This window comes from Clarias gariepinus, chromosome 14 (assembly GCF_024256425.1).
Source record: "Clarias gariepinus isolate MV-2021 ecotype Netherlands chromosome 14, CGAR_prim_01v2, whole genome shotgun sequence".
In the NCBI taxonomy this organism is placed as follows: Eukaryota; Metazoa; Chordata; class Actinopteri; order Siluriformes; family Clariidae; genus Clarias; species Clarias gariepinus.
The window spans coordinates 29,903,086-29,922,378 of record NC_071113.1 but is presented as its reverse complement, the minus strand read 5'-3'; positions in this window follow the sequence as shown (position 1 = coordinate 29,922,378).

The following is a 19,293-nucleotide window of genomic DNA, read 5'->3' as shown; positions in this document are numbered from 1 at the left end:
TTAATTTATGTTGTAATTTATGTTAGGTCTCTCTGTCCTGTCTATGCTAGCCAGTTAACTAGGCCTCTTGGTTAGCTAGTTTAGTGTCTCTGTTAATTTATGTTGTAAATTTATGTTGCATGTAGCACCTTGGTCCTGGAGGAACGTTGTTTCGTTTCACTGTGTACTAACTGTATATGGTTGTAATGACAATAAAGCCTACTTGAACTTGAACTTGAACTTGAATTTCAGCAATTTGATGCAACAAAGAGGTTGTTGGTGTAGAGAAGTCAGACTGGTGGGAATTAAATGGTCAGGAAGAGACCTTTTACATCCATGTTGAGCAGAAATGTACTGTATCTCAAAATGCACATCATGATTATCTCCTGTCGGGCCAGAACCAGAACCTGAGTCTGTAATGGGCATTGGACATATCACGTAGGCTTTTCAGTCACTTTATGTTTTGTCAGTCACTATAAGTTCCTAATAAAGTGGCCATATACAGTAGGTTCAGGGATATATATAAGATTTGTATGAAAGAATCGAAAATGTAAGTGAGCTGACACACAGGAATGTTCTTTACTATTTGTCACTAAATAAAGGAAATACTTGCTTATCATTTATTTAAAAAAAACTTAAATTAATAAAAAATTTCACAGATGTGTTTAAGCACATTTAAAATTGGTTATATCATTAAAAATAATTAACATAATTTTGATTTTTATACATTTTATACTAAATGGGTCTTAAATTCAGAAGAAAAACTGATGAATAAAAATGTTTAAGTCTAATTTTTGAGAACACATTAGATTTCCCTAGAACTGTTAACATTATTATTATTATTATTATTATTATTACAATATAATTATAAATTATTATTATTATAAAGTTGCAAGGAAAAAATGAATATGAATGCTAGCCCCACCCCTTAGCATAACCCTAACCATAATTCTATACTGTACACTAATTGGGTTCGACGTTCCTGTTCTTTCTCATGCTTCCATTTACTGTACATTTCGTTGAATTTCTTTCTAATAACAAGTTGAACGAAGTTAAAAGAAATAAGTATTAAAGATAACTCCGCCCACTGTGCCCAGCCTTAGCAATAAATCAAACAAAAATCGATTTTGGGTGTCAAGTTCAAAATCTTTACCCAGGTCCTGTTCAGTGTACTGAATATCCTAAAGTTTCCTGTTCTTCCACATTCACTTCCACCTCGTTACGAGCTTATTAACGAGCCATTGTTTTAGTCAGGAAACACACACACACACACACACACTACTCAAGCTTGAGATTGAGCTGAGATTGCAAACGAAAGACATCTCTGCATCCCATCAGTCCAGTAAACAACACGGCCCATAATGCAGAACGCACCCAGACTTTTTTTTCCCCTGCTCCTTTGTTTCCATAGCAACAGCTATTTTCCAGCCCTACCTTTAATGAAAAGGTAATGAGAGAAACGCAGCACCCCCCACACCTTCATTAGCCTACCAGCGTGTGGAATAATGGCCTGTTTTTTTCTCCGCACCGCTGAAGGCCACCTGTATTACGACCGTGCGTCTATACGACGATTCAAATTCCTAAAAATGTGATTTATTTTAACAAGAAGAACACGGCGAGGAAAGCCGGCGCCCTGGAGGCTGCGTTCATTCAAGTGACTGTTGAAAATGTCAAAAATAAGTACTTTTAACAAGCAAAATGTGACCTTTATTATCCTGAGTGAAGGTCAGAACTAGACGGACAGAACACGCAGCAGAGCACCGGCTAAAGGAATGAATAATAGTACAAAAAGGTTGTTTTTCTCTTTTTTTTTCTTCTTTTTTTTTTAAGGACAGACTGGTGAATAAAACAAAAAAGTTAACTACAAAAGTCTTTCGAGCAGCATGGTGCTGCTGCTGCTTCAGGAAAGAAAATAACTTTGCCAGACACCGTGAGAGCCATGATGTGATGTGATGTGGGCGTTTCTGAATGCATGCTGGAGCGATAATAACAAGTGTGGAGGATTTTATGCTTTATTCCATGCTTTGAGAACAATTTTTGTCATCTAAAGTCTAATCCACATCAGCATCAAAACAAAGACGCCATTAACAACTATTCTCAGGATAGAGACGTTAGAGAAAAAGATCTGAATAAGAGATTTACCTACAAAATTATATTATATTATATTATATTATATTATATTATATTATTGTCAGGGAATCAGAACGGACACAAATGCAGGTCTACTTCAAGGTTCTTTCCTTTATTGCTTTTCGTAAAAGAGGTGCTTTGAATCAGGCAAAAACAGAAGAAACAAAACGCCAGAACAAAACAAAAACAAACAAACTGAACTGTTCTCTTTAGGCAAAGACACCGGAGCGCCAAAGTCTCAAAAAGGGGAAAAAAAAAACAACAAAAACCACTCCGAAGAGGAAAAAGGCCTTCAGTGTGAGACGTGGCTGCAATTCCCTCGGCGAACAGCAGAGGGCGATGGGACCGAAATCCGTTAAACTGCACGGCCGCGAAGAAGAGCGGGACAGGCCGGCCGCGGGACGGGAAACTGCAGAACAGCGCGAACTAAGAAATAACAGGATCCAGTCTGGATGCAAAAAGGAGAAAAAAACTGAAAGAGAAGGGGGAGAAGAAAGGTGAAACAAAACAAAACCGGAAAATACTGGCTTGGAGCCAAAACAAGGAACAGAATGTAACGAACTGGACAGGACACGAAACTGGCAGACTGCTGGCGACATGGAACAACGATCTGACACAGGACAACAGACAGGAGGGAATAAATAGGGTGAATGATTACAACGGAAACGAGGGGGAACAGGTGAGTGAAATTATCTTGATAGAATAATAAAGAGGGAGTGGGAGGGATGGTGATGTCAGAGACACGGGCACATGGCGGAGGATCAAAACAAATGCCATGTGCTTAAATAGACATGTAAACAACACAGAATACGAGGGGAGAGAGAAAGTAAATGAAAATCTTAAAGATCAGACCAGGGGTTTGACAGTACCCCCCCCCCATGGGCGCCACTAGGCGCCCCCAGGAAGGGGCTCACCTCGTCGTCGACGGAGGTCCTCGACCAGCGCCCGATCCAGAACGTCCCGGGCCGGAATCCAACTTCTCTCCTCTGGACCATAGCCCTCCCAGTCCACTAAGTACTGAAAACCCCGACCTCTGCGACGGACGTCTAGCAACCTCCTAACAGTGTATACTGGGGAGCCATCCACTAGACGGGGGGGAGGGGGGGTCGGAGCAGAAGAAACAAGAGGGGAGGAGTACACAGGTTTAACCCTAGAAACGTGAAATACTGGGTGTACCCGACCAAGCGTGGAAGGAAGCTTGAGCCGAATCGCCACTGGGTTCAAGACCTTTGTGATCCGGTATGGGCCGATAAACTTGGGAGCCAATTTGCGTGAGGCTACCCTGAGAGGCAAGTCCTTGGTAGAAAGCCATACCCTTTGACCACAAACATATTTCGGGGCAGGAGTCCGGTGGCGATCGGCCGCAGCTTTGGTTCGTCTATTAGCCCGGGCCAAGGCCTCCTTAGCTTTTCTCCAGGTGCGCCGGCAGCGTTGAACAAAAGCCAAGGCAGACGGAACCGCCGCTTCGGGTTCCTGTGAAGGGAACAGAGGGGGTTGATAGCCGACAGAGCACTGAAATGGCGACATACCTGTGGCAGAAACCGGTAGAGTATTGTGGGCATACTCCACCCAGGACAGCTGTTGACTCCAGGAGGTCGGATTGTGGGATGCCAGGCAGCGGAGAGAACGTTCCAAATCCTGGTTAGCCCGCTCAGACTGCCCATTGGTCTGGGGATGGAATCCAGATGACAGACTCGTTGAGGCCCCGATCTGTCTGCAAAATTCCTTCCAAAATCGAGAGACAAACTGTGGGCCCCTATCTGAGACCACGTCAACCGGAAGACCATGAATCCGGAACACTTGGTCAACCACCACCTGAGCAGTCTCTTTGGCCGAGGGGAGCTTGGGAAGAGGGATGAAGTGGGCTGCTTTGGAGAAGCGGTCCACCACCGTGAGAATGACGGTGTTGCCCCTTGACTTGGGGAGGCCAGTGACAAAATCGAGAGCTAGATGTGACCACGGGCGGGCGGGGATGGGTAATGGGCGAAGCAGACCAATGGGAGGCGAAGATGAACTTTTGTTCTGGGCGCACACTGAGCAAGCTGCCACGAACTGCCTGACATCCTTGGTCATGGCGGGCCACCAAAATCGCTGACGGATGGAGGCCAGCGATCTCCGTACTCCTGGGTGACAAACTAGTTTGGATGAGTGACCCCACTGGATGACTTTGGAGCGCAGTGTCACCGGGACATACAACTTGCCCGCTGGAACTTCTCTGGGTATACGGCACCTGCGCAGGGCCTCTTGAACCTCTCTCTCGACATCCCATGAAAGAGTAGCCACCACCACGCCTTTGGGCAGGATGGTGTCAATAGAGGCCTCCCTCTTGGGGGTCTCAAACTGGCGAGAAAGGGAATCCGGCTTTGTGTTTTTAGACCCAGGCCTGTAGGAGAGGGTGAAATTAAAGCGGCTAAAGAAGAGGGACCAGCGGGCCTGTCTAGAATTTAGTCTCCTGGCCGAATTGATGTATTCTAAATTCTTGTGGTCAGTCCAGACCACGAACGGTTGGACTGCGCCCTCCAGCCAGTGACGCCACTCACCCAAAGCCAGTCTGACTGCCAACAACTCCCGGTTACCTATGTCATAGTTCCGCTCCGTGGAGTTCAGGCGGTGGGAGAAAAAGGCGCACGGATGCACTTTCCCATCCCGAGAGCGTTGTGACAGAACTGCACCAACTCCGACATCAGAAGCATCCACCTCAACAATAAACTGTCGTTCAGGATCTGGAGTAGACAAGACAGGAGCAGAGACAAACCGGGACTTTAATTTATCAAAGGCCTCCTGGGCCTCATTACTCCATTTGTACAGTACCTTTGGAGAGGTGAGTGCTGTTAAGGGTGCAGCCATCTGACTGAAGTTCCGGATGAAGCGCCGGTAAAAGTTGGCGAACCCCAAGAACCGCTGCAGCGCCTTCCGGGAGTCAGGAGTTGGCCAATCAGCTACCGCCCTTATTTTAGCAGGGTCAGCTCTGATCTCACCCGCCGAAATCACGAACCCCAAGAACGAAACCGACCTTGCATGGAAGACGCACTTCTCCGCTTTCACGAATAGTTGGTTTTCCAAAAGCCGTTGTAACACCTGGCGGACATGCTGAGTGTGTACCTGTAAAGAGGGAGAGAAAATTAGGATGTCATCTAGGTACACAAAGACGAATTGGTTTACCATGTCTCTCAGCACATCATTGACCAGGGCCTGGAAGACAGCAGGAGCATTAGTCAGACCAAACGGAAGGACTCGGTATTCAAAGTGTCCCGTGGGTGTGTTGAAAGCTGTCTTCCACTCATCTCCCTCCCGAATGCGGATAAGGTGGTAAGCGTTGCGCAGGTCAAGCTTGGTGAAGACCTTTGCTCCCTGCAGGAGTTCGAAAGCTGAAGACATAAGAGGGAGGGGGTACCTGTTTTTAATGGTAATGTCATTCAACCCACGATAATCAATACATGGACGCAGGGAGCCATCCTTCTTTTTGACAAAGAAGAACCCTGCACCCGCAGGAGAGGAGGAGGGACGGATGAGGCCGGCTCTGAGGGACTCGTTGATATATGTATCCATGGCCTCTCTTTCTGGACTTGAAAGGGAATATAAGTGACCCTTGGGCGGAGAAGTGCCTGGGAGGAGCTCAATGGCACAGTCGTAAGGGCGGTGAGGAGGCAGGGACATGGCCCGGGACTTGCTGAATACCAGTCGCAGGTCGTGGTACTCCGCCGGGACCCCAGACAGATCAGCAACCTCCACCTGCAACACAGGACAAACAGAACCAGAAAAAGGGGCAGGACCAAGACAAGAAGCAAGACAATTTTGGCTCCAAGACAAGACAGAATTTCCGGACCAATCAACGTGAGGGCCATGTTGTACCAACCAGGGGTGCCCCAGTACTATAGGAGCACTAGGGGAGTCCAGAAGGTACAGCGTGGTCTCCTCACGGTGATTGCCTGAGACCACTAGGTTAACCTTGGGTGTCTGATGCGAGACAGTAGTAATTAAAGTCCCATTTAGGGATCGGGCAGGGATCGATTCAGGCAAGGGAATGGTTGGAATACCCAATCGTGCAGCTATTGAGCGGTCCATGAAATTACCCTCAGCCCCCGAATCGACCAAGGCCGAGCACGACTCTGAAATCTCCCCATACTGGACCAATACAGGTAAAAGTGTGCGAGAGGAGGGGGATTGAGAAAAAGGAATAGCGCTCACCAGGATCCCCCGCTTCACTGGTGAGCCTTGACTTTTGCTGGGCACGCTGCGGCGAAGTGGCCTGGCTTTCCGCAATAGAGGCACAGGCCCCTGGTCAAACGCAGTTGTTTCTCCTGGGGTGTCAGACGGAGGCGTCCCACCTGCATGGGTTCAGGTTCTGGCAGGTCGACGGTCACCGGGGGGCACTGGGAACCCTCCACCCTGCTAGAGGAGCGGACCATCCGGCGCTGGTGCCGACGACAGAGACGAGCCTCAATGCGGAGTGCCAGGTCGATGAGGTCTTCAAGGTCGCGGGGTAAGTCATGAGTGGCCAGTTCATCCTGTATCTCCTCTTCTGCCGCGAACGTGCGTGGCTGGAGGGCGAACACTACTGAACATTGTGTCAAGAAGGCTCGACAGGAGTTGGGATCCCCGTCATAGGGAGGTGGATTGTTGCAGCGGGGTTCACGATCATGATTGGAGGAGAGGTGGGTAGAACTTGCTTGGGCGCCTTCCCGCTGGAGTTCCTGGATGCGCGCAGTGAGGTCTGCCACTTGGTTGGCGAGGTACTCAACCTCTCTCGTGGTGCTGGTCAGCCGGGTCTCATGCTGGCCTAAGAGCACCCCCTGTTGGGCCACTGCTGATCTGATGGGGTCTGGACCTGCTGCGTCCATGCTGGTCAGATCGTTCTGTCAGGGAATCAGAACGGACACAAATGCAGGTCTACTTCAAGGTTCTTTCCTTTATTGCTTTTCGTAAAAGAGGTGCTTTGAATCAGGCAAAAACAGAAGAAACAAAACGCCAGAACAAAACAAAAACAAACAAACTGAACTGTTCTCTTTAGGCAAAGACACCGGAGCGCCAAAGTCTCAAAAAGGGGAAAAAAAAAACAACAAAAACCACTCCGAAGAGGAAAAAGGCCTTCAGTGTGAGACGTGGCTGCAATTCCCTCGGCGAACAGCAGAGGGCGATGGGACCGAAATCCGTTAAACTGCACGGCCGCGAAGAAGAGCGGGACAGGCCGGCCGCGGGACGGGAAACTGCAGAACAGCGCGAACTAAGAAATAACAGGATCCAGTCTGGATGCAAAAAGGAGAAAAAAACTGAAAGAGAAGGGGGAGAAGAAAGGTGAAACAAAACAAAACCGGAAAATACTGGCTTGGAGCCAAAACAAGGAACAGAATGTAACGAACTGGACAGGACACGAAACTGGCAGACTGCTGGCGACATGGAACAACGATCTGACACAGGACAACAGACAGGAGGGAATAAATAGGGTGAATGATTACAACGGAAACGAGGGGGAACAGGTGAGTGAAATTATCTTGATAGAATAATAAAGAGGGAGTGGGAGGGATGGTGATGTCAGAGACACGGGCACATGGCGGAGGATCAAAACAAATGCCATGTGCTTAAATAGACATGTAAACAACACAGAATACGAGGGGAGAGAGAAAGTAAATGAAAATCTTAAAGATCAGACCAGGGGTTTGACAATTATATTATATTATTCATTATAAAAAATGGAAAAAATCAGTAGAAAAGAGTAATACAAAAAAGAAAAAAAGATTTGTCTTTTTATTTCCAACAAAGAAATAACAAATAAATAAATAAATATTTGAGAGTTTCATCTCAGAATTTAAACTGATATTCAGATATCAGTTTTTTTCTCTGATAAAATCTTCTGATATTAAAGTTGTTAATCTAATAATAAATCTTAATTTAAATACCCACAACCTTAGCTAAACTGCTTGAAATTTTTTTAATCCTCACTAGAAAATCACTTTAAAGGAAAATTAAACTGTTTTAGTTTGTCGCAGAAATTTAATATTAAACAATTATATTTTTTATATATGCTATATCTGTCTTTTATTTTATTGTTAAATTTACTGTATATTCGTATGTATATCAAAGTTTAGGCAACTCTTGATAAATAACAGAGTTTGGTGATTTTTCTTTATTGAAATTAACACAGTCTCTCTTGGAAATGGAAAACATGCACAATATTTTCAGAAAACATGGATGCATAAAAATAAAAACATTATAAAACATTATTGTGGCAGTGTAGAAAAGTTTGGGCGCCCTACATAATCAGTGCTTAGTAACACCTCCTCTGGCAGATATCACAGCTTGCAAACGCTTTTTATAGCCAGCTAAAAGTCTTTCAGTTCTTGTACTTGGGAGTTTCTCCCATTCCTCCTTGCGAAAGGCTTTTAGTTCTGCAATACACTTTGGTCGTCTTGTTTGCACAGCTCTTTTAAAATCTACTCACAAGTTTTCAATGATGTTTAAAACAGGAGATTGTGATGGCCATTCCAAAACCTTCAGCTCGCGTCTCTTGAGCTGTTCCATAGTGGATTTCGAGGTATGTTTAGGATTTTTGTCCTGTTGTAGAAGCCATCCTCTTTTCAGCTTCAGCTTTTTTACAGATGGTGTGATGTTTGCTTCCAGAATTTGCTGGTATTTAATGGAATCCATTCTCCCCTCCAGCCGTGCAATGTTTTCTGTGCCACTGGCTGCAACACAACCCCAAAGCATGATAGATCCACCCCCATGCCTAATAGTTGGCAAGGTGTTCTTTTCATGAAATGCTGCTCCTTTTTTTTCCAAACATGCCTTTGCTGATTGTGGCCAAAGAGTTCTATTTTAACTTCATCAGTCCACTGCACTTGGATTTTATGATGGGGATGCAGGTAAGGTTTTCTTCTGCTGACTCTCCCATGAAGGTCTTGTGGAACAGTATAATTCAAATACAGTGTCAAATACAGTGAAACCTTGAATTACGAGTATACATCATTTCAAAAGCAGGCTCGTATTTTAAAACACTTGTAAACCAAATCAGATTTTCCCATAAGAAATAATTGACATTCAAATTATTTGTTCCACAGCCCAAAAAATACATACATAAAAGTAATTAACACAAAATATAAAGAAAAAATAAAACAAATTAACCTGCACTTTACCTTTAAAAAAAAAAAAAAAAAACATCCTAACAGATAAGTGTTTCTGTTTGGGCGTGCAAGTGCTGTGTATGTGTGTATGTGTATGTGTGTGTGTGTGTGAAGCTAAAGTAAGGAGCCCCTCCCCCTCTCCTCCTTCTTGTCTTACACAGTTGCTTTTCCTCCACTCTTTTCACACGCACGCGCACACACAACTAAAATAAATTTTTTATGAAAAAATAAACAATAAATTTCTCTAACGACACTTGATTGAACGACACACTAACGGTATCACTGCTGTAAAGTAAAAATAAAACAAATTAACCTGCACTTTACATTTGAAAAGAAACGCGACAGAGCAGGCTTTTTGTGTAGAGCAGAGAGAAAGTGTGTGTGTTTGTGTGTGTCTGTGAAGGCGAAAATAGGAGGGATCTGTGTGTGTGTGTGTGTGGGGCACAGTGTCCAATGATGCGCATGCACACAGACACAAAGAGCAGGCTGATACAGAGAGAGAAAATGGATCTTTAACCTCTCTAATAAGACTTTTGCTTTACACGGGCGCTGTACACACATGCATTCAGACACAAAATAAAATATGTTTTACACACACACACGTGGTCACAGTGTAATAGTAAACACTTTACGCGTGCACGGGTGTTGATCATACCAGTAAGAGACGAGCACTAAGACCCAGCAGGGGAGATGATTACCCACAATTCCGCAGCGCAAGAGGGAGAAAAAGCGTTGGCTCAGTTGTGATCACGTGACGCTCGGCGTCAAAACAAGAAGCACATGCGTGATACTCGGTACTCGTAATCCAAGACTTGTTTGTTTTTCAAGTCAATTTATTAAAAATCTTAGTTTTTTTAGGTTTGGTTCGAATACTCAAACCTGCACTCAGAATTGACCCTCTGCTCGTTTGGTGGGCGGGGCTTAAAATCTCAAGTTTGCATTCACATAAAATATTTCCTTTCTGAAATTAGGATCAATTGTGCAGCACCATATGTCACCGTTGTTGCACACAGTTTTGAACTACGTAGTTCTCCAGTAGTTTCAGCTGTTTTCTTATTTTTCAGTCGCACCTACAAACAATGAGCTGTTTCATCAAGAATAAACACGTTTAGTCATGCAGTCTGGTACGTGACACTGTTTTCAGAAAGCCTGGGTGGTTCGACCAATCCTGTTATTTAGCATGTGTTGGTGAGCGTCATTAGCTTCCACGCCTGCTGTGGATCTCACCACAGGTTCAGATTAAGTGAGCCTTAGACCTCAGTTTTAAGAAGGAACAGGGATCGGTGCTGTGTCCTGCTCCCAGGAATGGAAACAACCTGCATGCTTCATTGGTCTTCATTAGGATGTCTTCTTCTTGACCAACTTGACTTTTTTTTTCTCCTTTTTGATTTTGACTGACTTACGTACTGAGCTCCTGAAGAGGCTTATGGAGAGAAGAAAAAAAAAAATAAGATTACATCTTTGACCTATTTGTTTTTGTTTATTTCGTTTTAAATGAAGTTTAAAAATCACAATTGTAAATCGCCTGCACATGAGCTATGAGAATTATTTATATCAGGGTAGGAAGTCTCACCTTCTGTGTTTTGATTAGTTACAAGAATAAAGTCTCATCTACTGTATAATCAGTTAGAATCCCAGAGCACAAGGATGTGATTTACAACATTGTGTTTTTTAGCACAACTTAATACAATATTGGGTTTTATCTTATTTTTAAAAAATGTACAATATTTTTTGCAAACATTGATGCTTACTTCTTATGCCATAAATTGAACACAAATAGAGAATAAAAACATTATTATAGCACTGTGCAAAAGTTTCGACCCCCTTAGAGTTCCAGAGTCTCAGATTCTTTTTACAAGGTTTCAGACCTTAATCAGCTCATTAGATCTGATGCATGGCAACAGTTGTCATTATTAAATACCAATTTCAAAACTTTACAAACACTTTGACTCTTCAAACCTTGTGCACACACTTGTGGACACTCAACAACCATGGGTTCCTCTAAGCAGCTGTGTAAGACTCATCTACAGAAGCCTGTTGCGTTTTGGAAACTGATGAAGTTAAAATAGAACTCTTTGGCCACAATCAGCAAAGGCATGTTTTTTTTTTTTTTTTAAAGGGCAGCATTCGATGAAAAGAACACCTTGCCAACTATTAAGCATGAGGGTGGATCTATTATGCTTGGGGGTTGTATTGCAGCCAGTGGCACAGGAAACATTGCATGGCTGGAGAGAAGAATGGATTCCACTAAATACTAGCAAATTCTGGAGGGAAACATCACAACTTTTGTAAAAAAGCTGAAGCTGAAAAGAGGATGGCTTCTACAACAGGTACAAGATCCTAAACATCCTAAACAAACCTCGAAATCCACTATGGAAAACCTCAAGAGACGCAAGCTGAAGGTTTTGAAATGGCCATCACAGTCCCCTGTTTTAAACATCATTGAAAATTTGTGGGTAGATCTTAAAAGAGCTGTGCATGCAAGACGTCCAAAGAATATTACAGAACTAAAAGCCTTTTGTAAGAAGGAATGGGAGAAACTCCCAAGTGCAGTACATGAAATGAAAGACGTTTAGCTGTCTTTAAAAAGCGCTTGCAAGCTGTGATATCTGTGTATAGTTAGTAACCTAGTAACCCAGTGTAAGTACAGTATGTATCCAGTGATGTAAACTTCAAAGCACGTTATGTAAGTCGCTCTGGATAGGAGTGTCTGCCAAATGCCCAAATGTGAATGTAACATTTTTACAATTAAAAAATCACCCAAATCTGTTATTTATCAAGGGATGCCTAAGACTGTATTTCTCTGCCAAACGGTTGAGATGTAGCTTTTTTGGTAAAAGTACCAATACATTTACAAATACAGAAAAGTTACATAAAAAGTGTAACATTTTTTGTCTTTATGTGGCACCACATTATGTTATTGGGCATTAGATCCTCGTTATTTTTTGTGGTATCCTATGAAGCTATTTAAAAGGTATATTATTTGAAGACAATGTCATCTATTTGTTTTTTTTTAAAGAATATTTATAGGGCATCTCAACCGATTGGTTGAGAGGGCTTAATCAGGTTAAGTTTGACAAGTTTTTCAATCAAATATACAGTAGTGCCATAAAATGTGCTCTACTAAGACAATAAAAGGAAAATGGACCTATTGACTGAAAATTTACCCCACAAACAACATTACAGTACAGTTTCAGGGTGTTTTAATAGAGGTTTCGTTAACAAATTCTTATATATTTTAATAATAACACATCAGAATAAATCTCACAAAGTCTTACAAATGTTTACATTATAGTAAAGCCACAGGAAAAGAACAATGGCTGACAATTTGTACTGATGAACAGCCAGTAAAGTCGATTAAAACAAGAATTAAAGTTAAATACAATGACTTGTAAGTATGAATTTAAACACACACACACACACACACACACACTTTGAGACTTCAGGGAATGTTCTTCTCTGTGAGCCTGGGTTGTAAGATATATCATGGATGCTCTGGAGGTAGAACTCCCGTGTATATAAGAGAACTCCGGCGTATTTGTCTTCACCCTGAGAGCAGCGAGACGTCACTGATGATACGGATGCAAGTCAGAGTGATGAGCGATGCAACGGGTGTTTGTCCTGACGACCTGCATCAAAGCATCCATGGACTAAAACATACATGTACAATACATATAAAGCGTTTAACAAACACACACACACACACACACACACACACACACACAAATTCTGCTTCTAAATGAGAAACAACAAATTAAACATAGATGATTCTCAGAGTCAGTATGTAGTTCTCACCCGACTGACAGGCTATAAATATACACGTGTGTGTGTGTGTGTGTGTGTGTGTGTGTGAGAGTGTGTAGACGGCAGGTGCAGATGTAGTGAAGCAGGTGTGAAACAAAAACATCTGGGTAGTCTACACACACACACACACACACACACACCACTCAAGTTGATTAGCTCTGCTGCAGAGCGCAACAGTGTTCAAGACCTAAAACTTAATTAGGGTGAAGAGCAAAGATCTCTCTCTCTCTCTCTCTCTCTCTCAGTTCCTCGTGGTTTTATTGCCATAGATGTTAACAAAAAATTACATTGTTGCCAAAGCAGTTATAAAATATTGATTACATTATGAATAACATAAATAGGAATTGATAAACATATTGAATATGAAAGAATAACATAATAGGTAAACAAAAAAACAACAACAGCAACAACAAAACCTTATCAATGTTAACAACAATAACAACAACAACTATCAGGTAACTATCTGAACAGTGGTGATGTTAAATACGGTTGAACTGGTTGAAATGAGTTAGTTAGCGATATTCAGGGTGTGTGTCTGAATCTCTATTTCTCTATAAGGTGCTTTATTGGCAGGACAGATGTTTACATTCATATTGCCAAAGCTCGCAGGAAAATAACAGGAGAAGAGAGTAAAAAGAAGACAAAAAAATGGTATAGAAAGAGTAATAATACAATGTAAATAAATATATATAAAATAAAAGAGTACAGACATTTAGTTAAAGTCAAGCATAGAGTGACTCATAAACATTATAAAAAAACAAAAGCATATACAGTATATAGTCATAATAATAATAATAATAATAATAATAATAATAATAATAAAAATAATAGATAATAATATCTCTCTCTTTCTCTCTCTCTTTGATGTGTGAAAGGAAATTCCCTTCTGGTTCTCTTCAGGTTTGACTTCATTTTATTGTAGATATTAAATTATTCCCATCTGTTTTCTCCCTACAGTAACTTGATTTGAGTCAGAGATCTGTGTGTATGTGTGTGTATGTGTATGTGTGTGTGTGTGTGTGTGAGAGAGAGAGACAGAGAGAGAGAGAGAGAGAGGTTTCTGTTACACTGTGGTTCATTCACAAACTTGTACTGTACTGTATTCAGATACTGTTTATGGTCCTATTCATTTCACTATACTGGTGATAATGGGTTTGTTTATTATATGGTTTAACTGGGGCTCAGTACTCCAATGGTGGCTTGGGCAGGTGAGGCTCATCAGAGGGTCTGCTGGGTCTTTGAGCACTTATCCGTCCACCCCACACAAATCCAGCCGCTGTGTCTATAGACGTGAAAAGGTGATTATTTTACTTAAACAGTGTGTTCTGTAGTGGTTTATTTCTCTGTTCCAACAAGTATTATTCATTACTTACTGAATATAATATAATGCTGTAATTCTTGTCCATGAAATGCTGCAGAACATCAGTGAGACGAGAACAGTTCCTCTTCTCTCTTACGTTATAGCAGCTAGAAATTCTTGCAATCCCACCGGTCAAACCAGACCTTTTCGCTCTCTCTCTCTCTCTCTCTCTCTCTAAGTTAAGTAAACAAACCAAAAAAAATGCAGCTTGTCATGTGGCCAAGAATCAACAACATCAGAGATAGGCAGTAAGAGAGAGGGAGAGAGAGAGAGAGAGGGGGGAAGAGCAATACAAAAAAAAAGGGAAGAGAGAGAGAGCAATACTGAGAAAATAAAGAGATAGGTAAATATACAAAAATACAGGGAGAGAGACATGAAAAGAGAGCGATGAAAAGAGCAAGAGAGACAAAAGAGATACTGAGAAAATAAAGAGATAGAGAGAGAGAGAAAAAGAAAGAGACAGAAAGAGCAAGACAAACAGATAGAAAGAGTAAGAGAGACAGATAGCATAATACAAAGATACAGCAAAAAAATAGAGACAAAAAGGGCACAACAGAGACAAGAATGAGAAAAAGTGAGACAGACAGAAGACAGAGAAAGATGGGCAGAGACTGAAAGTGAAGGAGACAAAGTGAAATGAGAGACAGAAAGAAGCAGCGAGCGAGACAGAAAGCAAAAAAAAAAAGAGAGACGGAGAAAACAGGTGAGAGACTTTGATTATAATGTAATCAATCTTATGTAATTGCTTTGGCTTTTTTGTTAACATTCTTGCCAATACAGTAAAGCATCTGTAAAAGTGCCCTCTAGTGGTGAGTCCAATCAGTGCACCTTCAATAAAACAGGAATCCTACATTACTTACCCTAGACATAAAATAAAGTCTGTAGCCAGGATGTTCAAATTCAGTGAGATTTCTTACAATGATTAATAATAATAATAATAATAATAATAATAATAAGTCCAAATTTAAGACAATGTTTTTAATTAAAACATATAAATACAGACCCTATCTACATCCTACATCCTACATCTGTTTTCTTTCTGTCAGTGAGGTGAGTGTTCATGCTGGCAAGGATAAAGGATCACACACACACACGACACACACACACACCACCCACTCCATTTAACGCCTCCTCTCACAGCTGTCACTCAACATGACAGCACCAGCTTGCCGGTGTTTATATCCGGTCAAAGATCATCCATCACATCTGAGTGGGCGGAGCCACATCACACTGGCCTTATGAGACATGAAAATGTGTCCATGTGTGTGACAACAGATGCTGCTTTAACTGATTCCAGACAAAAACATTTCCCGTGCACCTTGAGCCAAAAGAGGACGCAGGTAGAGAACTGTGTGTCTATAAAACACATGACGCAGGAAGACGGTACACAATACCCCAGGGAGTAGGAAGTCTCTTACATTGTGGTGAAAAAACCCTCAATGATGTTGAACGACATAGCTCAGGGAATTGTGGGTAAAAAAAAAAAAAAGAATCAGCCTTGAGAGGATTCAAAGTTCATTAAAGTACGGCGCTGAGATTTAGGCAAGATGGGAAACTCTGGGTAAGGGTGGACTTTCTACTCAGCACCTGCTGTGCTTTTTGTCTTTTGACCTTTTTGATTTGGTTCTTAAGCACACACACACACACACACACACACACACACAGATAGAGAGAGAGAATTATGCTTTCACTGATGAGGCAGAAATCAGAAGTGATCTCACATGCTGCTTGTCTGATCATTATGTGTGTGAGAGAGAAAAGAAGGATATAAAGAGAGAGATTATTATTAGAGAGAGAGAGAGAGAGAGAATCATTGGTGTGAGCTTTTGTTTCTGATATCACAGTGAATATTCACACCGCACACAGCACGATTAGGGCTGCTATCTGTCCTGGTTTTCCTATTTTACTTAATAATCTGGTAATAATTTGGTTAGTACGGTGGTACCTCGGCATATGAACCCTAAGAATTTTCATCTTTTTGCAAGAAATTGTTCTCAGCATACGAAGCATTTATGAGCGAACACTGGCTAAGTCACACGTACGTCCGCAAGCTGTTCAAAACTTCGTCAGTGGAAGGTCAAGTGAAGCAAGTTTACTTTTTTTTTTATTTTATTTTGTGTAAGATTTAATGAAGACTTCGCAACATGAGGTCCCAAGAATGTTAGCAAAGACGGTAGCAAGAGGAAAAGGAGCCGAGAGGAATCATAAATTAAGTTTAAGTGAAGTTTAATGTCTTATTTATGTCATATTTTACTTTATTTACACGTTTTTTAAATGTTTTGATTGTTTATATATATTAAAAAATACGATCAAAGCCTCTGAGTGGCGCAGTGGTAAAGTGCTCGCCCTATTATCCGGTGATCGCTGGTTCGATTCCCAGGTGATGCTGTAACCTCTCGCAGCCGGAGGTCTAGAGAGAGCTGATTGGCCGAGCTCTCTCACAGGGGAGGGATGAAAGGTACTTAGTGCTCCCACATTAATCACGGCTCTACAGCCAATCAGGGGCGTCTGTGAGCTCACGCAAGCGGAAGGAGCGGATAGCGCTGTCCTCGGCTGGCGTCACGTGGTTCGAAGGATACACGTGAAAGTCTTCGGCCCTCCCGACTGAGTGGTAATGGAAGCTTAATGTGGGAGCCACCTAGTGACAGGGAGGGATTGAACACGAATAAATTAGGGAGAAAATCAGGAAAAAATAATAATAATAAAAAAAACAATTATGATTATGGTGTTGGAAATTGGTATAGTGGTAGCAGGAGCAGATTATCTGCATTTACATTGTATTTTATAATACGAAGTTTTACTTTAGGAACTCAATTCGTATCCCAAGGTAAAAATCTATTTCACTTCTCTTTCACATGTGCTGTTTCAGTGTCTATGGAAATGAGCGACTCCTGAGCCACGCCCCTCCATTAAACAGCAGAGTTGAGCTTCTTTTATGAGGTCACATTAGGGGAAGTCTAATTGGCCTGTTTAAGCATGAAGATGACAATCTGTGCCGGTTGTACTGTGGCTACGTTTTTGTGAAGGATCCTTTGATGAGTTTTTCTCTTCACTCCATAAATCAGCCGCAGGAATATGAAGACTTGCCCCGCACACACACACACATACACAGACAAGGACACAAAAAAGCCTAGACGTTTTTATAACAGGGAGTGATGAATCGATTATCAAGGACCGTAGCGCAGCGACTCCTGCGGCGAGTGGAGCGTCGGCAGTAATTACCTGCAGCAGCTTGAAATTAACCAATCATCTGAAGCAGAAAAACCTCCATATGTTTCTCTAGTTCTAATACGGATAAAAAATTTTTACGTTATGGACAACAATATGGACAACAATAAATATCTAAAAAAAAATAATTAAAAAGGATCAAATTCAGGCACTTTATTTATTGATTTTATTTTTTATTAATCACTTTCAGGAAATAAGAGTAGTTATTACTGTATTTATCCTGTACTAGTCTCGTTAACCTTCAATTTAATGCTTTTTAGAGCTTTATGCTCCTCCGGTTTGTGTGTGTCTTCTTTAGATTGTAAAAAAAATAATAAAACCGTTAACAGTATCTATTTTAAAACAAAATCCACACCTCGATCTACGTTGTGCTGGACTGTTTGTGCTAGACTCCCCCTAGTGACCACCTAAAGTATACGTATGTGTTTCTTAAACTGTTGCTCTATTAATAATGATTGACGTGTGAGGAGTGTACCATTAGTGAAATCTTTCTCACCATGACAGCGATGATGAGACGAGGGTAAAAGCTTGACAAAGGAGCAGTGTAACACTATAACACCCAACACACACACACACACAAAGCGTGCTCGCGGTAAACACTAAGCCAGAATCCGTGTTAGCGGAAACACACAACCAGGACATGAGGATTTTACAGATTTAAAAGTTTTATTTTGTACACCATAATCTTGTAGATGTTTATTATTTATTGATAATTTAATAGTATTAATCACCCGGTTAGTTTCTTAAACAAAAGTGTAATGATTTTATTTCAATTGACGTAATAACAAAAATAACTTCATATCAGATCAGCGGATTTTCTTGCCATCACGGATACGTCCAACACTGAAATATCACTCTGGGATCTACAAGTGATATCTAATCATACAGTATGTAATTAAATATTACAAATAATCAGAAAATGATCTAACATCTGATACTGTGTGATACTATGCAACGACGTCTTTTAAAGGTCCCATATTACTTTAGCAAGCTAACACAGGTATCAGAGCTCCTCCAAAGTGTGTGTGTGTGTGCGCGTTTATGCTCCAGCTGAAATACCCCTCAGATAATTTTGCCTACTGAGCTGAGCAACATGCCAGTGAGGAGGGGTTCTTCTTATATGATGTCATCTTAGGGGAAAAATCTAACTGACTTTAGTTTAAAATGGAAAAAAAGGACAAAAAGCAAGGAGACCTAGCTGAATGTCTAACCATAAATGACTGACAGGAGAAGTTTGCATAATAGGGATCCTTTAATGGAGATGAGGAGTGAAACCAGAGGAACCAGAACATTAGTGATCACTTCACTTCAGCGAGACGCTGAGACACTGAGACACTAACAGATGAAACTCGTCACATTGCGTTTGTTTTTGATGGACACGCTAACGTGTAGTGCTCTGGATGTTTGTCTAACAATGTTAGTTTGTATTTGCACTGGTCAGTGATGTGTGTATGTGTGTGTGTGTGTGTGTGTGTGTGTGTGTGTGTAAAGAACAAGGGAAGGTCATTCACCAGCAGGAGTTTAATCTGCTTCGGCCAACAGAGTGAATGAATAGAACAAACACTTGAATTGAACACACACCGACGGCATGATCGATGTGCGCCTGCAGCCTCGCTTCGCTTTAAACGCTTTAATTGCCTAGAAAAACACACACACACACACACACACACACAC